We start from the raw sequence: 9,465 nt of genomic DNA, 5'->3' as shown, positions 1-9,465 counted from the left end.
TACATCATTTGTAGGTTGCATCTTATTTGGCCTTCGAATACTATATTATCTGGAATGTTTATTTGTACGGCGTGGCATGTTTTTTTTTCAGATTTTCATGACACAAGAAGTAGCCGGGTCTACTTTGTGATAATGATTAGAAGGTAATTAACTTTACTGTGTGTTTGTATTTAGTGAAAATGATCATCTAGCTGTCCATTTTTCCTTAATTTACGAGAAATAAACACGCTATCGCCTACATTCTAACCAATATATATTTTAAGGTCCAACCGTCATTTTCGTTGTAATTATTTATATCCTTATTGCGCAGTGTTTATTATATATATATATATATATATATATATATATATATATATATATATATATATATATATATATATATATATATATATATATATATATATGTATATATATATATATATATATATATATATATATATATATATATATATAAATATATATATATATATATTTCATCCATGGTGAAAAAACCGGACTAGACTGCTCAATGTGTAGCCAGAGAAGTATATAAGAAATTTATTATTGTGAGTCCAGAATGAATTTACACATTGTTTCCGCTAGGAGGATATCCTTAACAGATGAGGAAATATCAAACCAGCTTCGTCGGAATTCATAGGTGGACTGAGTTTTAATACCAAATAAGAATGGGAAAAAATCGTAGCAGTTGAAGGGGGGTTAGAAAAGAAGGGGTGACGTGAAGGGAGAGGAGGTTGGGATTTAAAGTAGTAGGAGTGTATATAATGAGAGGGGCGTTTAGTATTAAATATTAATTATGTGTGTATGTTTATAGACACTGTTGTTGTTTATGACGGTTTTAGTTTAAGTAGCAGTTAGCAGTTAATTTAACAGATCACCATGGCAATATATACATAACCATCTTTTACCCTATATATATATATATATATATATATATATATATATATATATATATATATATATATATAATATAATTTAAAATATAAGTTACAATAAGTTTACTAAGGTAATCAAAATAGTAAACTTGAAATATATTATAAATATTAAAGAGTTAATATTTACAAGTAATATAAACTCAGCCAGATATAAAAGCTCAATTAAACCGAAAAGGAAATAGAGCTTATAATATGAACTAATGATTAATAAAATATGTTAAAAGACATCTTGAAAAAGAGTTAAAAACATATTTAATTTTGATTTTTGTTATTCATCCAGCCTTGACAGACGCGTTTCAAATATTATCTCAAGTACTTTTCTTTTAATGATTTGGAATTCATTCCATTTGCGCTTTTTTCCAAGAAACTCTGCCTTTTGGATGATTTTAAACCATTTGGAATTTACCCAGTGGATTGAACTTTTAAATTCGACCGTTTTGGATTTTACCATTTTTGGATGTTTACCCTTCACCGGACTATCCATTTATGTGAAATTTTTTTATTATTTTTCTTTTGCCTCCTGTTCCCCATACCTCACCCTTTTTTTAACCAAGTAAGATCTTTGACTTACTTGTAGTTTCATTAAATACTTTTATATGCAAAATCCGATCCTGCATTTTGCTAATTCCTGCCCTCTGATCAGAAGGAGAGTATTTCTTCGAAACTCCGCGGTTAAAGACTATCCACTTATCTTGTGCTTCCTTTTTTAACATTAAATATGTTTTAACTCTTTTTCAAGGTGTCTTTCAACATTTGTTCATATATATATATATATATATATACATATATATATATATATATATATATATATATATATATATATATATATATATATAACACGGAAATTGTTATTGCTCCGTTTACCACATTGAGCTCTCATACCCGGATTTCCTACTCGAATTATTCAATTATAACACTATATATATATATATATATATATATATATATATATATATATATATATATATATATATATATATATACAAAATAGACTTCGTGGTTTAGTGGAGGATGCCCTTTTCTCTACCCTGCAACCCATCTACTACAGAAGAGACGTTGCCAGCCTATCCTTGTTTTATCGTTATTTTCATGGCAGGTGCTCGTCTTAACTCTAATCCCTGGTCTCCCCTCGCCAATCTTTCACGAAAAACACACGTCTAGCTGAATCCACTGTGAAAAATTTCCCCCACTCTATATATGTGCCTAAATCAAAACGTGGATTTCATGAACAAAGCTTCTTTCTTAGAACTGCACGCCTGTGGTACTCTGTTCCGTCTGCCTGCTTCCATCTGGACTACAACTTGGATGTATTCAAGTCTAATGTTAACAAATTCCTAATGAACCGCCCCCTTAAGTAAACACTTCATCAAATATCTTCACTAACGTAATGTACTTGCAATAACCCTTATCCCTGAGTGGCTTCCGGGCCTTGATAAGTGGTGATCTCTGTGTAAAAAAAATATATATATATATAAAACCAGTTATTTTGAAACCATACCAAAGATCATAAACGTGTCCGCAAACGTTTAACCGTTCAAATTCGTATTTAAAGAGTGCAGGCAAAATTCTATGGCCATAACTTTTTCAGTTGAGAACATGAGTACTATATCGGTACAACTCCGATCAAGCTCGTTGAACGTTGTGTCATCTTCAGACATGATAGAAGGTTCCTACACATTCTTGCGATTTGTATAATAGTGGACAGTTAGTAGCTGGTCTGCAACAAAAATCAAACCCTGTTTTCACCAAACGGAAATGGAATCATGTCGTCTTTTCTAAGAAGAACATTTTAACGTTCCTTCCTGTATTGGGGGGGGCTCGAACTAGATTTATGTTTTTAATTATCGTATGCTTGTCAGTGAGTTCGGGAAATGTGTAGTGATTTTTCTAATATTAAAACCTCGTTCTTATAGTTTGGCCGATACAATTTCTCGAATCATAGCAGTTGATAATTGTTCCACGTTACATTTATTTGATTTCTATATCAATTTCCTCTCTTCCTCTCCACATGCATACACAAACACACACTCGCGCACATACACATGTAGGTATGCATGCATGTATATATATATATATATATATATATATATATATATATATATATATATATATATGTGTGTATTATAATCGATATTTGCATTTGTATGTTTTCCGGACGTCACTAAATTAAAGATAGGCCGCAGTTCAGGTTCCAACGCGACACTATACACGAGGTTGCATTATGTGTTACAGGTCATACCGGAGGCGCTTAACCTTTACAATTTGCAATAATTTATATTCGATTGTAATGAATGAAGAAATTACAATGCAAACAAAAGAATTGTACATGTCGGTTTGAAGCAGAGTGGCAAAAGCGTAGGTGTAAAAGAAAGCGTGTAAGGAAAACTGCCGTGCTGGGTCTTGCTTAAAGCATCTCGCTTTATAATTGCAGTTGTTTAAGATAACTAGCAAGTGACTTAAATGTGATATCGTAATTGATACAGGTATCGTATTCATTTTACAGGTAACTTTCTATTGACTATCTTATTTAGTCTATATACGAGGTTACTTCAATAAGTTTCCAGACTTTTTTCAGCACTTTTATTTACATTACACTCATAAAGCTCAAGTCTCTTCGAAGTAATCTTCTCCGGCTGCCTGGCACTACCAGATCAGGCTGTCTGGAGATATTAGCTTCCTGAGAGGAAATGCACCTAGCATTGATGCTTTGTTTTTTCTACTTCCTGTTGTGAAACAATTAGGTCCTGGATATGACCTTAAAATATATCCTATGTTGAGGCCCTAGCTTGGGGATTTAGGGAGTGTGGAGCCACCCTTTAATTACCATCGCTCCCAGGTCCACTCTGACCCGGTGTGGTAGTGCCCGTTTGGGTTCCAACTATGAGTAAAATAGAAACTGACATTAAAAACGTAAAATAAATATATTGTATTAACAAATTTTTCTTGAAAACCTTTGAATTTGGCATTAAATATCCTGAAAAAGAGTTGATATGCCGTAAAACTAAAAAACACCCAATCAAAACTGAATTATGTTCTACAAAAATATCATCGCATGTGTTCCCCCCCTTTTCCTCCTTCCCATTTCCCCATTTATCTGTCAATCTCCATGACTTCCTTACTGATTTCCTAACTTAAAATGTACCAAACATTAATACTGAAACCCTTCTCAACTCTACCATTGCAAAACTCATGCTCTGTAGGGCAGGAAACAAAAACGATAACATCCACTATAAAACAGCTAAATCAAACCAAACACTGCAAACTAGTGATTTAAGATACAAAGAGCTTGAATAATAGCAAACTTCTATAAAATAACTGGATGCAATATGAATACTTTTTTCCATAATAACTGGCTATTGCATTAAATAACGCGAAAAGGATTGATATATCAAACCACAGCAAATCCTCCGGCTGCAATGTACTTGTTTATGTTAAGCCCCATGGCAGTCCTCTGACTGACCGTGTCACTTACCCTCGTCACAGCCCTTTGTATCCTTAATTGTATCACTTTCTAAAGGTTTCTATTAGTTTAGGGGCTAACCAAAAGTTACAGGGAACAAGAGGAAGATTATATGAAGGCTAAGAAATTCTCTTGATGTGAATCTTGGTTATGTGACTTCAAGATGTATGATCGCGTCTTCTGCCAATTTTTATTGGGCTACGTAACTTACCAGCAGTCGGCATATTCCGTCGGTTTCCAGTCTTAGGAGGCATTTACGAGGATTCGCTTCCTAATATGCTCTAATATAAAACTATGAACACATATTGATTTCGTGTGTGTTAATGCACCTTCTTGTGATGGAAATACACGACTCAAACTAAGCTATATGGTATCATCACAAGTGAACAATACTAGCCGCCCATCAAAGTTATAATGTGTTGTATGATGGTATAAGTATTAAAAAATGCACAATGCCATGAATAGGAAATGGGAATGACGGTCTTCTGGCAATAGAACCTGCAGTACATTCTCTACCCTTGATCTTGATTACATGGTATAATGGAGAAAAAGGTTACTGATTAATTTGAATCCATCTAAAACCAAACTTCTATCTTTTCATTGTCCTCCCCGACCGGCATCAATTGAAATTAATGACTCTTGTCTTGAGGAGGCTCCATGTTTTGAGAAGCTTCTCTGTCTGACCTTTACTCCTGATCTGAGATGGAACACGTACATCAACCTTTGCCAAGACTGCAGGAAAAAACTTAAACGATCGTTTTACCGCTCCAGTAGATCTCCTGCAGCTGATGCAATTGTCTATCTGTATAAGAGTCAAGTACGTGCAAAGGTGAAGTACTGTTTCGATATCTTGACAGAACCTGCTAGAAGCAGCTTATAATGCATTGACAGAGTTCAAAATAGACGTCGTACCTTAGTAGGGAATGCCACTTACTCTTCCCTGCAACCTCTTTTCGACAGAAGCGACGTTGTTAGCGTGTCTTCTGTTTTATCGTCCTTTTCATGGCAAGAGCTCGTTCGAGCTCTACTCTGTCATCCCACTCTCCCGACTTTCACGAAAAACACGTGTCTAGCTGAAACCAATATCAATAATTTGCCCAACTCTATTCCTGTGCCTAAACCTGAACGTCGATTTTATCAACAACACTGATCTTTGAGGTTCATGCTTGCGAAACTCTGTTTCCAAATGACTACAATATGGTCGAACGTGAACAAGTTCTTGATGAGCCAATTTTCCACTACTAACTCTTTTACGTTTCCTCATTGACTAATTTACTCTCATTAATCCGACCTTATCGTATAGTACGGACAGATCTATGTAATGTTGGCACTGTCTATTCACCGACTATTCTCTTATTTCCGCAAGCCTCTAAGTGTGTTTGTTCATAAACAGAGTCAGCAAATCAGTGTACTAAGTTTGTAAGGCTATGTTGCGTGCATACACTGGAAATTTAATCTGTTTTCCGAATTCTGTTGACGACTCTAGGACGATCTACACAAAAAGTTAATCGCTATTTACATCGTGTATCTCTTTTTTTTACACAGTGATCACCACTTATCAAGGCCCCGAAGCCACTCAGGGATAAGGGTTATTGCAAGTACATTACGTTAGTGTGGAGATTTGATGAAGTGTTTACTTAAGGGGCGGTTCATTAGGAAATTGTTAACGTTGGACTTGAAGACATCAAAGTTGTAGTCCGGTGGGAAGCAGGCAGACGGAACAGAGTGCAGTTCTAAGAAAGAAGCTTTGTTCATGGAATCTTCGTTTTGATTTATGCACAGATATAGAGTGGGGGAAATGTTTCACAGTGGATTCAGCTAGACGGATGTTTTTCATGAAAGATTGGCGAGGGGGGGACCAGAGATTAGAGTTTAGACGAGCACCTGCCATGGAAATAACGATAAAACAATGATAGGCTCGCAACGTCTCTTCTGTGAGAGAGAGGTGGCAGGGTAGAGAACAGGACATCCCCAACTAAGCCACAAAGTCTATTTTGTACTCTGTCAAAGCAGGATTGGCTGTTTTTAGCAGCCCCTGCCCAGATATGGCAACAGTATTCCATCCCTGGACGTACTTGGCTTATGGACACATTTTCTTTTTCCTCCGAGCACGTGATGCATTTTTCCCTTATTTTTCCTTTTTCTAGTTGTGCAAATTTCCTAATTTGCTAATATGTGCCTTTTTCAGCTACTGCTGCTAATCTTTTTGTAAGTCATAATGATACTTTCCCACACGCTCATATGCACTGCGTTTCAACTGGTGTTAAACTTAACGTTTAATTTTCTTTACAAAATTAAGTAAAAACCATAAAGAATTTTACACATAGGCAACGTTTTTTTGTAAATATTTTACTTCTTGTAAGGATTAATCCGTACAATATCAGGTTTAATCTAGAGTTGTTTTTTTTTGGGGGGGGTCTCGGAAACTATTCGGTTGATGTGGCTAACATTTTGCACGTTAATTTGTTATGATAGCGTTCCACTAAATAAGTATTATAGTATCACTTCCATCGACAGTGAGTAGAGATTATTGTTTAATGCAAAATATTGGAACATGTTTTACCATATTAAACCATAAAATAAAAATAAAGAAGCATTGTAAACCAACGGGATATAACTTTTTCCCGATTTAAACATGCTAACAATCTATTGTCACTTACTAAAACAAAATATCACTTGAAAATAAGGTTTAATGACATTGTCTGTTGAATGATCAAATATATCACGAGGGGATTGGAAACAAATAACTTATGATTAAGTGGCAGACTCGACACACGATTGTAAAAATTTGATTTGAAAAGGATGATGCTGTCATCTAAAAGGAGCAGTCATCGAGGGTGTCCAAAAAATGTTAATTGGTTGTTTTTTTACGGCATATCAACCCTTTTCGGGTTATTTAATGCTGAATCCAAATATTTTGAAGACTTTTTTTGGAATAGAATATATTTAACCCATAGTTGGGGCGCTTACAGGTACTACCTCTCCGGGTCAGAGTTGACCTTGGAGCAATGGTAATTAAAGGGTGGCTCCACATTCCCCAAAGCCCGCAAGCTGGGGCCTCACCACTGGATATAGATTAACGTCATATTCAGAATCATAAAAAAAATGTTGAATCATTGACAATAATACCAGTTTTTGGTAGGTGTCTTTGGGTTATGACAGGAAAACACTTTAGGAAAACGAGTTCTTGTTGTGAATGCTCTACTGAAAACAACTATAGTTTGCGCGTTGTTATTACAAATTTTCTCCACTTATTTTCCACTTTTAAAATAAAATACAAAATTCCGAGAAAAAAAACCTACAGTAAACGCGATATTGTAGTGATTAATCCTTAGAATAAGTAAAATGTTTAGAAAAAAAAAAACTAGTATGCACATGTTTTTATCTCTTTACGATGTTCGCTTCATTTTGTAAAGAAATTTTAACGTTAAGTTTAATACCGGGTGTAACGTTGTGTATAGCCGAAAAAGGTACATATGCAAATTAGGACGTTCGCACAACTAGAAAAAGGAGAAATAAGGAAAGAAACTGAGACATATTCATCTGCTTATTATGTTTTTTAAACAGTTCACTTCTTGTAAGTAAAATATATACTCACACAAAAATCGAAACCCCAACCTAAAGACGATGAGCTAAGTACGATAATCAGTAAACTTGCTTGCCGCGATCTGTAAAAATTGTTTAATACCTTCTAAAACAGTTGACAAACAGATAAATCCGAATACCCCCAAGTATTCATTTTTTACATTTTGAGCCTTGCAGGCTTTTTTCAAATTAAATCCGATTTAAAAGATGTCCACATTTCTAAATACCCTGTATACTAAAGTACGTGTAGATCCAAAACTCGTTGGGTATATTGATTGAGAACTGTCCTTAAACACATTCTCACTTTTAGAGATACGTATATAAACATCGCAATTTAACTTAAAGATAATGAACTGGTCAAATGCTTTATATAAAATATTTTGATAAATAAAATAGAATCAAAAAAATTATTTTAAAAAATTATTCAATCCAAGAAGAAATATTGACGTCATAGTAAATCTAATATTCTATCAATCACATCGTGGTGTTCACAATTTAAACTTTGCGAATAACGAATATTTTCGATGAATACAAAAAATCAATTATTTCCTCCAAAATAAATTAAGGAAAGAGAAGAGTGATCACGTTTCCAAACGAATCAGCCAATCATTATAGAATTGTTTAGACAAGCGACACAGTTCATATTTGTAAAAAAAAAAAGTTTTTTGGAAGATATTTTGTTTCTTACTGTTTCAAGAAGTGCATGCTCTCTATTATGCCATAGTTGTATATGCCTACGTGATTAAAAAAATTGCGATATGTTTTTTTTTTTATTTTAAAAGTGTGAAATAAATGTAGTAACTATGTATTAACAACACACAAACTATACTGTTTATCAGTAGAGCATTCACAACAAGAACTCGTTTTCCTAAAGAGTTTCCTTTCTAAAACCGAAGTTATCTTCTAAAGAACTAGTATTATTTCCAATAATTCTACATTATTGGAACACATTCGATGAACTGCTTCATTTTGACGACAGCATGACCCTTTTAAAAACAAATGTTTACAATCCTGTGTCGAGCCTGACACTTAATCAATTCTTGGTATTCGCTTCCAATCCACTCGTGATATTGATCATCTTTAAACTGACAATGTTATTAGACATTTGTCTCGAGTGATATTTTTCTTAGTAAGGGACGATAGACTTGTTCGCTTGTTTAAAACAGCCAAACTTAACACCCCGTTAATTTACAATGATTCCTTAATTTTTAATAGATGGTTTAATATGGTAAAATATGTTCAAATTTTTTGTCATTAAACAGTAATCTCTAATAACTCTCGATCGAAGAGATTTTATGGAACCCTGCCATAACAAATGAACCTGCAAACCTTTAGCCACATCAACTCAGTAGTTTCTGAGGCAAAAAAAAACAAACCCTATATTAAACTTGGTATTTTAATGATTAATTCTTATTAATATTAAGCAATGCTAAATTATGCATTGACCAGATAAAAATCTTCTTATTCGCTAATCATTATTATGAAAAG

Source organism: Euprymna scolopes, chromosome 27 (genome assembly GCF_053919585.1).
Source record: "Euprymna scolopes isolate OS-2025 chromosome 27, ASM5391958v1, whole genome shotgun sequence".
Taxonomy (NCBI): Eukaryota; Metazoa; Mollusca; class Cephalopoda; order Sepiida; family Sepiolidae; genus Euprymna; species Euprymna scolopes.
This window is presented reverse-complemented; position numbering follows the sequence as displayed.